This window comes from Hyaena hyaena, unplaced genomic scaffold (assembly GCF_003009895.1).
Source record: "Hyaena hyaena isolate Hyena2069 unplaced genomic scaffold, ASM300989v1 scaffold_258, whole genome shotgun sequence".
NCBI classification, from domain to species: Eukaryota; Metazoa; Chordata; class Mammalia; order Carnivora; family Hyaenidae; genus Hyaena; species Hyaena hyaena.
The window spans coordinates 628174-644314 of NW_024080891.1; the positions used below are offsets into that span (position 1 = coordinate 628174).

The window sequence follows — 16141 nt, forward strand, 5'->3', positions numbered from 1 at the left end:
AAAGGAAACTTGGCAGGGCCGTTTAGATAGATAGGAAATGAGTACTTTTTAGCTCTGAGTGTTAATCTGCCAATTTATTAAAATTATCAGTGCACTGAAATTATTTACTTCATACGTTGATGTTTTTGGGCATCAACCCTCAGTGACTCCTCACAGCACTTTGGGCAGGTTTTTATTGTGTTCAGGAGCTTCCGTGTTTGGCATTGGATGGGTTCTAACAGATTTTGAGTATCTCTGTGAAGTTCTAGTTGGCTGTTTTTCTTAGGAAGGGTCGTCTGTGTAATGATTTATTTGCTGTAGGCAAATTGATTGTTGGGTAACTGACTTCTGCTGTGTTGAGCAGGAGAAGTTATCAAGGAAGCACGGGATTGGTTACTAATATCTGATGTGGCTGAGTCTGAGCAGGTGAAGACTGAGGCTACCAGGAGGCTGAGATCATCGGATTGAGCTGCCCAGGAAGGGTTGGCTCCCATCTCCGAAAGCCTTTCCAGTGAGGTGACGGGGTCTAATGTCACAGTGTGGTGACGGAGGCACGGATGGGAATGGAGGGCAGGGCAGTGAGCACCAGGAGGTGGAAGAAGGAAAAAAAGAATGCGTGATGAGTTTACCTGGCTTTAAGGAAGCTTGGTTGTTATTGTTTTGGGATTGCGGGGTGGGGGGTGGGGGTCGCCTGAGATTAGAAATCTGTGAGAAGGGGTGAAGAGAGTTTGAGGACCTGAGATGTGGAGGGGGATAATTGAGTGAGCAAAGCAAAGAAGGATCGCCCTGGCCCACGGGCGGAGAGCTGGCTGGGGTAAGGGAGAAGGTAGGACATGGGTCATTTTTCAGAGAGACGCTGAGGCGGAAGAGGGAAGGACCCTCTCAGGAATAAGGACAGGTTCGGTGTCAGGGAGACGGGGGCATGTGTGGATGCATGAGAGTAACGGGGCAGTCTCCGTTCTGCTGCTGTGGGACGGGGACACGGAGTCACCCGGGGGAAACAGGGTTGGCACAGCCGTGTCGTCTCTGAACAATTAGAAAGGCCAGCGAAAGGAATTGCATGTTTGGGTTTACGTAGTGTGGGGATAAGCGAGGGGTTCTGTGAGGTAGGTGAGGCGTCATTGAGATGATTGGCCAAAGTCTTCCAACTCAGTGGCTGAGAAGGCAGGGGACAGGGACGGAAGTGTGCAGGCGAGGGCCCAGAGCCGCCTCCCTGGGAGGAGGACCGAATGGGAGGCCGGGAGCAGGTGTGCTGGCCTGCGCGGCTGCTGGGACAAGGCGCCCTAGACCCGGGTCGGGGGGGGGGTGGCAGCACAACAGACGCTTACTCCTCTGTGTTCTGGATCAAGGCACAGGACCTTCCCCTTCCTGATGGGAGTTCTCTTCCCCGCCTGCAGGCAGACCTGTGCTTGCCTCGTGCTCACATGGCTTCTCTTCGTGAAAGGGCGCAAATCCCGCCCCGAGGGCCCCCCTCGCAGGAGCTCATCCCCTCCCAGGAGCCCCATCTCCAGGTGCCATCCCATTGAGGGTTAGGGCTTCGACCTAGAATTTTGTGGGGACACCTTTCAGCCCATGACAGAAGGTATGGGCAGCGAGGGGCCTTCTGTCCTGGAAGCAGAGCACAAGGTTTCTACGTGGCCATGACTCCCAGCCCGTGTAGGGGAGTTTCTGGGTGCAAGTCAATTACATTTATTTCAGTTTAACACATAAGCTTGAAGGAATAATAAACAGGTGTGTAATTTCATAAGTCTGTTTTATTGGCGGTGTCCGCGGGATGACAGTGTAGTCCGTGCAGTGTAGTAAGTGGAGATCGCTGTTAAGTCAGGGAATAAGCACATGCTGGTTTTTTACTAGAGAACTATTTGACGTAAAGCTGGTCTGGCCGGTTAGCTAAGGTGCTTAGAGCGTGGTGCTAATGATGTACAAGCTGAATTGAAACTAGTAAATACATTCTTTGTTTTGAATATTCAAGGCATAAGTTTATTACATTGACAGAATTTATTTTTAGTAAGCAAGTGTGATGTTTCTTCAAATTTCAAAAATGTAGGGTAATTTTAAGTCAAGTGGTTTTGAAAATTAATTGTGGGTAGTTTTTATAAGGCAGTTTTTCTCTTCAGGAAGTTCTCACCGCTGGTTGGAGGGACGTGACTGAGGGTCCCTGGTGTACCTCCACCTGCCTTTCAGACCTGTGTTTCCAGATGCAGACATTGGCGAGCACTTGAAAGCACTTTTAATCTGATTCTCAGCCCCCAAACATCTGATTTAATGGAGCTAATGTAAGCGTTACTGGCACATTTTCTAACAAATTGCTGTCTCTTTAACTCTTCTAAGTGAAGTTTAATGGAATTACTCTTCCGGAACTAGAACTCTGACATACTTCTGCATAAGTGGAGGGAGTTGTCTTATGCAGCTCGAGCACCTTTTTAAAAAATCAAACACTTTCCTTAAAGGTCGAATTTGAGGACAGAGACTTTTATTATAATTGATGCAGTATGTTGGGCTGTTTGTTTCATTAATGAGTGGCTCAGGCCTGCTTAGCTCACAACTTTAGCCTACACCCCACCCGCACAATTACACACCTCCCTTCCTCCTAGGCTCACACGGTAATGGTTGATGTGCCAGACACTGCAAACTGATAAGATAAGAAGCACAAGGGCCTTTGCCATAAGCCAGGAGTCCCTACTGGGCCGGCTGACGCACGCAGTCCCCACTCTGATGTCAGAGGGCTGATAAGTAGCGCCCTTGGCTCCTTTCCCACACTTCGTGCCAGAGTGGGAAAAGGCCCTTTGTCTGAGAAAGCAGCTCTATTGAAGTCTTTCTCTTTTAAATATATGATTGCCGTTCTTGACTGTAGGCCAGGTTCCTGTCTGTTTAAACAGTTTAGTATTATTTCTGAATTGTTTGGCAGAGATGGATATTTGTTAGCAGAAATGTGTTTAATTCATCATGTGTGATATTCTCTGATCTGCTTGTTACCCCTTACAAGGCTTCCTATTTGGTATTATTTTTTGTGAAAAAAGAACCGTGGCGGATTCGATGAACGGGGTAGTTCAGTAGGTCGCCAATACCAGAACTTATATACACCATCATCAGTGTCTGCACCTTCACCTCTGTCTTTAGGACCCCAGGGGACGGGGAGGGACTGAGTGTGGACTGAGATCCATTCAGCAGCACCAGTTCTAGCAGGCTGTTTGTCTCAATGTACTTCCTGGCATTTACACTGAAATATGGAGGGACATTAGACTCATGAGAATTAACCTTTCAAGACGACTGATAATCTACTGGCACATATGCCAAACATATTCTCTCTGCTCATTAAAATAAAAATCCAGACAGAACATGTTCTAGAGCCAAATTGTCATCACAGTGGTAAAGTCTGAGCAGTATGTCATCCACCGAAATGTCTGCCTAACTGTATCACTGGCTCATTATGAAATCCTGAAGAGGAAAGATAACATTCAAATCTGTAATTTTATGCTCCTTTGTTAAAGGGAGCCCAGTTGGGGTGCACCTGGGTGGCTCAGTCAGTTAAGCGTCTGACTCTTGATTTCACCCTAGATCATGATCTTACAGTTCATGGGTTTGAGCTCTGCATCGGGCTCTGCGCTGACAGCACGGAGCCTGCTTGGCACTCCCTCTCTCCGTCTCTCTCTACCTCTCCCCAGATTACTCGCTCTGTCGAAAAATAAATATATAAACATAATAAAAAACATTTTTTAAAGGGAGCCCAAGGTGCCCATATCGAAATGAACGGTCTGTAAACCTAAATAACCCAGCTCGTTGTATATAGAAAATTATTAAGTTGCTAATCCTGAGATCAGCTCAGATGTGTGAAATTCAAGTTTTGCATTAGTGCCTAATCTTACATTTCTAAATATACCCTAGTTGAATAAAGTTAGCAGTGAGAATTATAGATCACAAGAATCAGCATGTACAACTGATTATAAGCAGGAATATCTGTTTAATATCTATACTTTCATTACCAAGGAAGCCAAAAAAGTGTTTTGGGAATTTAGAAATGCCACTGAATTTCTACAGTTGCATTCTTTTTTTTTTTTTTTTAATTTTTTTTTTTAAATGTTTTATTTATTTCTAGGAGAGAGAGACAGCGGGAGCAGGGGTGGGTCAGAGAGAGAGGGAGTCACAGACTGAAACAGGCTCCAGGCTCAGAGCTGGCAGTCAGCACAGAGCCCGACGCGGGGCTCGAACCCACGAACCGCGAGATCATGACCTAAGCGAAAGTCGGACGCTTAACCGACTAAGCCACCCAGGCGCCCCTACAGTTGCATTCTTAATGTTTATTTATTTTGAGAGACAGAGCATGAGCAAGGGAGGGGCAGAGAGAGAGGGAGACACAGAATCTGAAGCAGGCTCCAGGCTCTGAGCTTTCAGCACAGAGCCCGATGTAGGGATTGAACCCAAGAACCATGAGATCATGATCTGAGCTGAAGTCGGAGGCTTAACCGACTGAGCCCCCCGAGACCCCCATCTACGGTTGGGTTCTTAAGCCATGATATTCTACCAAGGTCACTTTTATAGCAACACAGCATTTTGTTTTTTGACTTATATAAACTAATGTCTTCTATTTGTGTTAGTGATAGCCAGCATTTGCTGAGCACTGTTTTAAGCAGTTTTAATCTAGTCTCCTTTTTAAATCCTTACAACAGGCCTGTGAGGTATAGATACTGTTGCCAGCTCCATTTTACAGGTGAGGAAATTGAGGCATTTAAAGATTAAATAACTTGCTCAGTAGGTCAGGAAGTGTCAGAGCTCAGAGAAAACCCTGGCAGGCTGTCTTTCACGGGTGGAATCTTGTCCTGTGAATTAGCTGGTGTCAGTGACCAGAAAAATTATGCCTCTTTTCTTCAGCCCTTAACATATTATCATAAAAATGATTCAGAGTTGAGGAGGGGAATTGGGAGTTTCAGAGCTAATAGGTGACATTCATGCACCTTTCAGGAAATCAGATGTGCGTGTTTGTATTGAAATCTTTCTCTGATGGAAAGATAAAGGGCCCCGTTCTGCTGTGCTTTACTGCATCGTGCAGGAGGTTTACACGAGTAACGAGTAGTGTGCAGGATAGGAATCCGGGCACTGCTCACTCACCAGGGGGAGTTTGACTCCCGCATTGTGAAGAATTAGCAGCTGTTGTGTTGGGGGCGAGATGTCAACCGCAAGGCAGCGAGTCGAGGGACCCGTATGTGATCCAAGGAGGGAAAGCTGTTTTGGAAGCAAGCGGTTGAAAACTTCTGTTGTATTTGCTGCCTGGTGTAGCGTGACCAGGGACCCTGGGACAGAGCGGGCGCATCAGCTGGTACCGGACCCGAACGCATGAGGACTTGTCTGGAGGGTACAGGCAGTGCATCCAAGAGGTGAAGCGTGATGCCTCTCGGATATTGCTGCGTTTGAAAGCGGCCGTCACGGATCAGAGAACTGGCTTTCCAAGGCCAGAGTGTGACGAGAACTTACCTTCCTGTCCCCGTGGTGACAGCTTTACCCCTGGCGGTGATGTAGGAATGAGCAGTGGTAACGCCTCAGCGCCGACGCCCATGTGCTGTGTGGCTCCTCGTTCCAGTCTGTTGGTGGGATGCGACTCCTTTTTCCAGCGGAATTTCCTGGGGCGCCTGGGTGCTCAGTTGGTTAAGCGTCCAACTTCAGCTCAGGTCATGATCTCACGGTTCGTGGGTTCATGCCCTGCGTCGGGCTCTGTGCTGACAGCTCGGAGCCTGGAGCTGCTTCGGATTCTGTGTCTCCCTCTCTCTCTGCCCCTCCCCTGCTTGTACTCTGTCTCTGTTTCTCAATAATAAATAAAGATTAAAAAATTTTTGAAAGGAAAAAAAAGAATTTCCTGACATGTGCTGCTCACTGTTTGCATGTTTATCAGCAGAGAGCCAGCAGCATCAACAAGGAAAGCCACCAGTTAGCAGAAGACGCGGTTCCTGCAGACCCCGGTGGCTAGCCTGACTGCTGACAGCCAGCGGGGGCCTCCCTGCATCTCGCTCGCTGCCCCCGTGCATTCAGTGGAAACCAGGCGTGCCTCCAATGGGATTACAGGAATAAACTTATTTTACTAGTAATCAGTATTAATCGTGAACTCACTGGAAGTGATGGGGACACTCCTCATTCATTCTGAAACATTCATCGAGTACCTGCTGCGTGAACACGGGGCCAGTCCTCACGGTTTGCGGATTCTGTATTCGCAGATGTCTACTCGCTGACATCTACCTCTGACCCCCAAACCAGCATCCTCGCTGTTCCCGCCCTTCGTGGGCACGTGCACACGCCGAGCGGCCAAAAACGCGACTCCTCCCATGAGCGTGGGCCAGGTTGAGGGCAGACAAGGCCATGCTCTGCCTTCTTGCTTCAGTTCTCATTCTGTAAACAAAACCAGCGTATTTAATGCCATGTATTTGTCATTTTTGTCCTTTTTATTCGTGATTTGGCTGTTTAAAATGGCCCCCACGCCTAGTCCGAGGCGCCATCAAGTCTAGTGTTCTTAAGCCCAAAAAGGCTGTGATGTGCCTTATGGAGCAGCCACAGATGCTATGGAAGTTGCTGTGGCTTCAGTGTTGGGGAGTCAACAATGTACTGAAATAAGGTGTTTTTAAATAGACACACACGTCAGTCAGGGTTGCGTATTGATCAGTGGATGAAAACGTTGTGACGAGAAGTTCATAGGAACCTACCTAGCCCTGTGTATCCCCTTGGGGATGATGGGTGGTTCAGCATTTGCTAATTTAGTGTTTGTGCTGACTTTATACGAACAAGAACCAACAGTAATTACAGGCTCTGGGGAAAAGAAGATGAATAAGGTGGTAGTTTCTGCCTCAGTAGATCATACCACTCGTGGAGAGAGACATCAGTCAGTGTTTGGAAAATTGAGATAGAAGTTTCTAACTTCTATTAAATGGAATTAAGTGATTTTGATTTTGAAATGAAGTAGTACTTGAGGAGGTTGATACTTGGTTCTGAACACAGACTTCTCTTAGATAAAATATTCTAGCTTCTTGATATTAAAATAGCAAAATAGGGGCGCCTGGGTGGCTTAGTCGGTTAAGCGTCCGACTTTCGCTTGGGTCATGATCTCGCGGTTCGTGGGTTAGAGCCCGGCGTCGGGCTCTGTGCTGACTGCCAGCTCAGAGCCTGGAGCCTGTTTCAGAGTCTGTATCTCCCTCTCTCTCTGACGCTCCCCTGCTCACGCTGTCTCTCTCTCTGTCTCCTAGAAATAAATAAAAATATTAAAAAAAAAGATAAAATAGCAAAATAATGGAATTGTAAGTTCCTGTTTGTGTTTCTGAAAGCACGTGGTAATACGCATTATGGGCGTGGCGCTGGCTCTTCCCGGGGGCTGTCTCACTTGTCCTGATGGTTCCTTTCATGGGGGCAACTGAGTTGAAGCCGGAAGAAGAGGGTATCAGACAGTTACATGTTTTAGATGTCAGATCAGATTAATAGTCTTTTTTTCCATGTTCATTTTTATGCAGTTATTTAAAAGAATCATTCTGCCTTTAAAAAACATCCTAGATTTTCAGAGAGTTATTAGTTTGGAGCCGCTGCCAGAGGACAGGGTCACCTTGGGTCATACACCCTTTTACGTGACCTCCTACTTCCCGGTGTTCCCAGCAGCAGATCGCGGTCCAGTCAGTGTCATTTCCTGAGCCAGACTGTGTGTCACTGTCCCCTCAGGATGGCACTTCTCTCCACCCCTTTAACTCTAATATTTTCAGGAAATGTGGGTCAGAGCATCTTCAGACCAATAGTATCTTGAAAGACTAATTAATTAACAGGAGCAAATAAAGGTCCGATCGCCCACGAGTCGGCTGGGTGGGCGTCAGCTGTCTCTGAAGAAAACCTCTTTGTCCATGGGGTGTGTCTGGGACCTTCCTTGAGGCACCGCTACAGGGAGAGAGGGCTGGTTAGTGAGCCGCTCGCTGTACATGCGCTCCCCTTGATGCAGGTGCGTTCCTGTTAACAAAGCCTTTATTGGGCGGCAGCTATTTGCAGAGCAAGCGGATCTTTCACAGAGGTTTGCGGACTTGATTTGGTAGGGAAGGTAAACCTACCTTTTGAATTCTTTTGTGAGTCAAAGGAACCTTTTGTAAAGCATATGATAACTCCTCCTCCTAGTAAATTCAGATGTTTACACCACAGTTTTTCTTAAGGCCGTACATAACTGATGGCTCGATGTGACCCCAGATACCATTCCACTGAGAGCATACATGTGAAAAGGAGGGCAGGGCAGGAGCCCGGGTGACCCTGGCACAGTGCAGACGGGTTCCTGGTTCCTTTTATCCCCCCTTAATTTAATGATCATAGAATCCCATCAGGCAAGTGTTGTTTTATTAAAGAAGATAAAACTGAGACCCAGGGAGATGAAATTGTTTTTCCAAAGTCACACAGTAACCAAATGTTGAGGCAGCATTTTGGGTCCAGATCTGCCCGACTCCCTGAATCCTTACTTTTCCCTGAACCAGTCGTCATAGTGTCTTGTTTTTACCCTTCCTGGGAAGAAAAACCAGGACTTAAGAACTGCAGCACAGAGCCAAGCTACTGTTTAGACCAGAGGCTCAGGGTCTAACGGTAGGCAGTGGGTTCAGTGGTTCCCTGCTCCCCCCACCCCCTCGCCCCCTCCAGGTGTCCACATCCTAAACCCAGAAAGTATGGCTGTGACCCTGACGGGAAAGTGTGGTCAAGTTAAGGGTCTTGTGATGAGTCATCCTGGATCACTTGGATGAGCTCTAAATCTAACAGGTGTCTTTATCAGAGACAGCCGAAGGCAGTGTGATGGGGGAGGGGGTGTCCACAGAGGCAGAGACTGAAGTGGTGAGGCTCGGAGGTCAGGAGATGCCGGCAGGAGCCTTCCGGATGGCCCCCAGGGGTAGGGCCCTGGCTGGGCTTCGGAGGTCTGGCCTCCAGAGCTGTGGGAGAATGCAGTTCTGTTGTTCGAGGTCCCGTTAGTGGTGATTTGTTAAGGGGCTGCAGGACGCAAATACAAAGACGGATTGCTCATTCCGAAGCACTGCCCAGTTGGATCTGAGTGGAGGGAGTCTGCTCTCTGCCAGTGACAAGCCTTTTGTCCCCCGGCAAGTCATTTACCTTTGTTCAGGCTTTTCATCAGGAAAGTGGTAACTGACAGCCCTGCCTACCTCCAGGCTTTCAGTATCATCAGGACAGAGAACGTACTGATGTTCAGAATCTTAAAGAAGTATTATACCGATATGTCTTATTTCATATAAGCCAGGAGTGTTAGTTTTATACATGATAGTCACTTGAAAACAGTAAAGTCAAAATCAGGTTTTAAGTAGTTTGGCGAAGTTGGACCATGTCCTCTGAATACTAACTGGTCTGGTAAGACTCTTGTAAGAAAGGAAAAAAATAGTGAAGTCACTGCTTCACGTGGAAGCCAAGACCCAGGGTGGAAGCAGAGTGGCCTGTCACTTAGACTCACTGTGCATTTTCCTAGTCCACGTTAACGGAAAGAGACCTTGAATACAGAGGAGAAAAGGGTCCTGAGATCAGTGCCGTCCAGTGGAAATACACCGTGGACCACATATGTAAGTTAAAATTTTCTAGCAGCTACGTAAAAAAGTAAACAGCTAAAATTAATTATAATACTAAACATATACTTAATATACTTAATTTAATATTTCCAAAAGATGAGTTTTAGCATGTAGTTAGTACGAAGATTATTTACAGAGATATTTTACGTTTTTTCATTTGTACTGCTGTCCGTGAAAGCCAGTGTACTTTACGCTGTGAGCGGAACTCACTCTGGAGGAGCAGCTTTCCACGGCTCAGCAAATAGCTACTCTGTTGTTGGACAAGCACAGCCCTCTAAACTTTGTAAGAAGATGCTGTGTTTTTAGTTATGTCTCCAGAAAACATCAGGGTTTCTGAGGGCACAGGCATTTGGTGAATATTTGAGTGATCTAATCAGCACCGACTTAGTGTAATAGAACCTATATTTTTTATCTTAGGAGGAAATTGCACCTACTAACTACTTAGTTCTTTTGAAAACCCTCACTGAGCGCCTGTTGTTTGCTAGGCCCTTTATTTAGAGCAGATGATATAAGTGAATAAGTTCGAGAATCTTGAATTTCAAAGAAATCAGAATCTTGAGGTCAAAACAGGTAAATGGATCACTACTGATAAGGTGGAATGAAAGGTGGAAACATAGTAAGTAGTGCTTTGGATTCAGATTCACAAAGTCTTGGGGTTGGATCCGAGTTTCAGTATTTTTTAGCTGTGTGACCCTGGACTATTTCTCTCTTGAACCCCCATCTTCTTACTGAGAAAACACTGATAAACTGCCTGGCACTTCAGTCTCCATAAATGACTATGTTTTTAAAAGTGTTTAAAAGGTAAACTTAAGACAAGCTAGTTATGGGTCTGGTGAGAGTGTGAGGGGGCTGGCGATGGTTTCATAGAACAGGAGGGTGTTTGTGTGGAAGGAAAGAGTCCCGTCTCTTCATGAAGACTTGGCCCCGCTGGGGACCGTGATGGTTTTCCTGAGTGGCTTTCAACCCATGGCCATGTGTGCGTGTGCATGTGCATTTTTCTCTGTTTTTGAGAGAGAGAGCACATGCACACAAATGTGTGGGTGGGGGGTGAGGGAGAATCCCAAGCAGACTCTGTGCTGTCAGCACACAACCTGACACGGGGCTTGAACTCATGAACCGTTGAGATCCTGACCTGATCTGAAGTCGGACACTCAACTGACTGAGCCCCGCAGGCGCCCCTGTGTTTTGATTCTCCTGCTGTTGGATGATTGGTGTTTTCAGCGTTGGCTGCTGGACGCCGTGCTTCCTTCCGTATTCTGGCAACAGGTGTGTTTTGACGGACAGAAGGCACGCGTTGCTGGAGGGTGGGATTGTTGGGTGGCCGCGCATGCGTGTGTTCACCTTCTCTAGACGCTGCCAGATGCTTTTCCAGCATGATCGTACCAATTTGCACTCCCACCAGCAGTATATGGGAATGTGAATGGGATTCTGACTTGCTCGTTTTGTCATAGTTTACATACTAAAGCTGGGTGTGTTTAAAAAATTTTTTTTAACATTTATTTATTTTTGAAAGACAGAGACAGAGCACCAGTGGGGAGGGGGGGTGGCGCGGAGAGAGAGAGAGAGAGGGAGACACAGAATCCGAAGCCGCCGTTGTCAGCACAGAGCCTGATGTAGGGCTCAAACCCATGACCCTGAGATCATGACCTGAGCTGAAGTCAGAAGCTTAACCAGCTGAGCCACCCAGGTGCCCCCTATAGGTGTGGTTTTTTAAAATGTGATTGTGTTAATGTGCAGCCAGCCAGGCACTCAGGCCAGACTCTGACCCCCCTGTTCCTCTGCCCGAGGGCTTTCCCTCCCCCTTCTGGCCACTGTCCTTAGTCCTTGGGGACTTGGGTGAGACATCACATTTCTCTGTAGCCCTCTGTGACTCAAGGAAGTCACCAGACTTCACCAGATATTTGTGACTCCCTCACTAGATTTAGAAATTCTGGCTGGGGAAGGAAAAAAAGGAATGTATTATTTTATTTTGAGCCGAACTCACGGGGTTTTGCGTAGGTAGTTGCTGTTTCCTGGTTGCTCGACTTTGGACAGATCTTCTAATCTGTCTGACCCTCCGTTGTCTGGTTTGTCTAACGGAGGAGGGGGGGGCGAGGCAGAGGGAGGGCCAAGCCGGAAAGGAGGAGTGCGTGTGGGGAAGGTTAACTTATGGGCAGCGCGGAGAACCTGGCACCTCCCAAGCGCCTGTGGATGGGAACTGCGAGAATTCCCTGACGGGCCTTTGCACTTTCACTTGCTAATGCGGAATTTAGCATTTAAGAGTTTTTCTGTCTTGTAGTTTTGAACCTCAAAAAAAAAAAAAAAATCCATAGGCTAATAAGTTGAGAGCAGAGGCAGTGTCTTCGGTCTCCTGCAGACCCACGGGCTGAGGGCGCCCCCCACGCCAGGGCCCTCGGATGCTTGCTGCCTGGCCCGCTCTGCCTCCCCTCCCTCCTACGCATCCAGCTGACGCTGCCTGTTGCTTCCCTCCTAGTTCACATCAGCGCACAGGGGTTTGTCAGACATCCGCAAAGTGTCACCAGGAGGGTCCGTGCAGCCGGGGGTTGGGGGGGGCGGGATGCGGGGGGGGCTGTGGAGGTAGTTGCATAGTAGGTGCGTTGAGTCTCTTCAGTTCGTCAATCCACAAAACTAGCACTTGCCTTTGAAGATGTAGACTGTTGAATTAAAAATAATGTCAGTGTTTACTTAGCACTTCCACCGTGTGACTTCATTATGGTGACTATGGCAAAATAATAATCTCTTTAAATATGTGGCTTTCCATTGTTTCTCCGTGCAGAATCTATTGTCATGATAGAAATGGTTAGGAAAATGAATTTGATTATAGTTACTTCATAGGCTGCTTTTTAGGACATTCTGTAAACTGTGATACATTATTTCTTTTATGAAACAAATTTAGTTTAGTTTTACTAGTTTTATCCCTTTGTTGGTCATTGTGTCTATTTCTGTAAATACGTACATGGCACCACAGTCCCCTTAACCCCTCAGCCACTGAAGGATGCTGGGGCTTGTTTCCAGAACCCGGTAATTGTGAATAGAGCTGCTCAAAACATTCACCTGCACCTGTTTTGCATGAGCTTAAGCATTTTTATTTCTTTGGGGAAAACTAGTCTTCTAAATTGTTATTTATCACGGCGGTGTCTGAGGTCTCCTTTCCTTTAAACGCGGCCACGGCCGTGTGGGTGAGCGGCGTCCGTGGCTCGCTGGCCCCAAGGGGGAAGGAAGCAGGCAGACCCTCCCTGTGATTGCGTGTCAGCCAGTGCTGGGACACATTTTCGTGCTCAGCCTTGTGCTTTACAGCTTTGCCTTAGTCTTTGCTTTCTGTCTGCATTGAGCCTGAACATCAGCCCGAGGTCAGAATTGGACATTTTGGGGTCTTCTTGGCTCTTCTCTGAGCACGCGTCCTGTCCCTGGTGTGAGAGGGAACTTTCCGGGTTCCGTCTTTCCGTCCCCAGCTTTGCCTCCCAGGCTTTCCGTGTGTCCGTTGTTGGCTTCAGCTGTAACGTTTGGCCAGCCCGTGCCCCCGGGCCCCTGCCCCAGCAGTGGGTGATTCTTTTGCTTTTCACTCTTTCTCAGGAAAGTGTTTGAGTAGCTACCTTCTGCCCAAGACGGTTCTGAATTAGGTGAAGCAAGTCAGGTGGCTGAGGTGCATCCTCCGGATGCCCCCCGGGACAGGTCAGGCGGCCCACCGACATGCTGAGAGTTGGGTCAGCTTTGCGCTCTCTGGAACGGGGGGGGCCAGGGTCCCACACCGGAAACGGGCTGCACTCCCCAGGGCCACTGCTGAGCAGGGGAGGGGACACTGCAAAGGCAAATAAAAATGTGCGAACCTCTTCTTCCCTTTTTAAGTTGCATTTTTCTGGACTTGCTGTCTCTCATTACTGTAAACGTCTGACTATTTTTCAGAGTTCTGACAAAGTTGATTTGGACAGTTTTTGCTCATGTTTTGGGGAATTTAGGTGGAGGAACAGGCCTGCTTTGCCATTTTTGCGACTGTCACTCTGTCTACAAAAAGCCTACAACTAACATCGTCCTTAATGATGAGAAAGTTGATGTTTTCTCACTAAGATGAGGTACAAGACAAGCGTGTCCCTCACTCTTTCTTTTCAACATTGTACTGGAAGTTCTAGTTGATGCACTAAGACATGAAAAGGAAGTAATGGTAACACAGATTGGGAAGGAAGAGATCAAAGTCTTGGTCACAGGTATTATGATTGCCTATGTAGAAAATTTGAAAGAACCAAGAGAACTACTCCTGGAATGAATCAGGTGTAGTGGCTGGGGGACAGAGATCTGGAGTTAATTTGCAGAAGTCCGTTGCTTGCCTGGGTACCAGCAATGAACAAGGGAATTTTAAATGAATCATCTGATACCATTTATGTTAGCATGCCCCCCAAATGAAATACCTAGATATACAAAATGTGAGGAAATCCACAGAACTCTGATGAATGAAACCAAAGAGCTAAATAAATGGAAAGTTAATCCATGTTCATGCATAGGAAGGACAGACTCGTTGTTGTCTTGACCAACTTGATCTGCATATTAAATGTAATCCCAATCAAAGTCCGAGCAAGTTGTTCTGTAGATATTAACACACTGATTGGGAAGTTTATTGAGGGCCAATGACCCAGAGTAGCCAACGTCATCTTGAAGAACAAAATTGGAGGACTGCTAATGCCCAGCATCTTGACTTGCTGTGAACCTGCGGTAACAAGACTCTGAAGTGTTGGTGAAAATAAATAGATAAATAGACCCACATGAATGTGATCAGCTCATATCGAGGAGGGAGCAAGGGCGGTGCGCTAGGGCAGGCTGGTCTCTTCAGCAGGCGGTGCCGGAACAGCTGGATGTTCACATGCGACAAACCCCAAACAGCAGCAACACGAAGACCCTAGAAGCTGATCTCAGATGCTTCACCAAAAATTACCTGAGAATGGATCATTGACCTGAGTGTGGAATGGGAAGCCATACAACTCCTAGAAGATACCATAGTAGACCTGCATGACTTTGTTTCTGAGCAACGACTCTTTAGTTACACCCCCAAAGCCTGAAAGAGAAATTGATCCATGACAGAAAAATTGGCAAGCTGTATATAATTAAATAAAAAACTTTTGCTCTGTGAAAGACAGTGTGAAGAGAATGAGAAGACAAACTACAGGCTGGCTGAAAATATTTGCAAAAGACACACAGGGGCAGGGCTAGTACCTAAGTCTGCAGAAAGCCCATAAACCTCAACAGTAAGAGGACGAACAGCCTGATTAAAAACTGGGCCTAAGACCTTAATAGACACCTCACCAAAGAAGACCTGCAGAAGCAAATAAGCATTGGGAAAGAAGCCCCACCTAAGGAGTCTTCAAGAAATGCTAATTAAAGCAACAGGGAGATGGCACTGCACACCTCTTAGAATGGCCGAAGTCTGAAGGCCGAGAACACCACGTGCTGGCCGAGGATGTGGATCAACAGGAACTCCCGTTCGTTGTTGGTGGAAATGCAAAATGGTGCAGCCATTTTGGAAGACTGCTTAGTGGTTTCTCGCAGAACTGAATATACTCTTTCCCATACTGTCAGCAGTCACACTCCTTGGTATTCACCCAAATGGGTGGACGTTATGTCCACAAAAAAACAGATGTTTGTAGCAGGTTTTTTTTTTTTTTTTTAATACTTTCCAAATTTTGGAAACCGTCAAGATGTCCTCCAGTGGGTGAATGGATACATGAGCTGTGGTACCAGGACAGTGGGGTATTATCCAGTGCTGCAGAGAGCTGCCAAGTCGTGGTAAGACACAGAAGAATTTTAAATGCATATTACTAAGTGAAAGAAGACAGTCTGTACAGGTTATGCACCATATGATTCTAACTATGTGACTTTCTGGAAAAGGCAAAACTACGGCGTCAGTAAAAAGGTTAGGGGTTGGGAGTTGAGGAGGGCTGAATAGGCGGAGCATAAGGGGCTGTTGGTCAGTGAGAGTACTGTGCGTGATGCCGTAATGGTGGAAGCGTGTGGTCATGCGTTTGTCCAGACCCATGACATGTACGTGTGAACCATACTGTCAGCTATGGACTTTTTAAAAAAATTCTTTTAACGTTTGTTTATTTTGAGAGAGGGAGAGAGAGGATCCCAAGCAGGCTCCTCAGTGTCAGCGCAGCACCTGATGTGGGGCTCAGACTCACAAACCCTGGGATCATGACCTGAACCAAGATCAAGAGTCAGACGCTTAACCGACTAAACCACCCAGGCGTGCCCCCCAGCTGTGGACTTTTGAGCGAGAAGGTTGTGCCCGCATAGGGTCATCGATTGTAAGTTCTGTCCCATTTCTAGCGCAGGATGTTGATGGTGGGGAGGCTGTGTGTGGGGGTGTGGGCCTATGGAAAGTCTGGATCTTTCTCTCCATTTTACTGTGAAACCTAGAACTGCCCCCACCAAAATCCCATAAAAATCTGAGTTGAATTTGGCACTTATTCTGTTTAGACTTGACTGTATTTCAGGTAGAGTCACTATAATTGTTTCCCCCTAAGTTCCTATATATTATAGGAGGGATGTGAACAACTCATTATTTTTAAAGATACCCTTGGCCCTGTTAAAAATAATTCCTCTGCAGTCCTTTG

At 47.0% G+C, this 16141-nt stretch overlaps 1 protein-coding gene across 5 annotated transcripts in view; it reads left to right on the forward strand.

The window, feature by feature from the left end:
- PDE10A (phosphodiesterase 10A) overlaps positions 1 to 16141 on the forward strand; it is a 305877-nt gene that overhangs the window by 77044 nt on the left and 212692 nt on the right. The gene's annotated exons all lie outside the window — the stretch shown is intronic.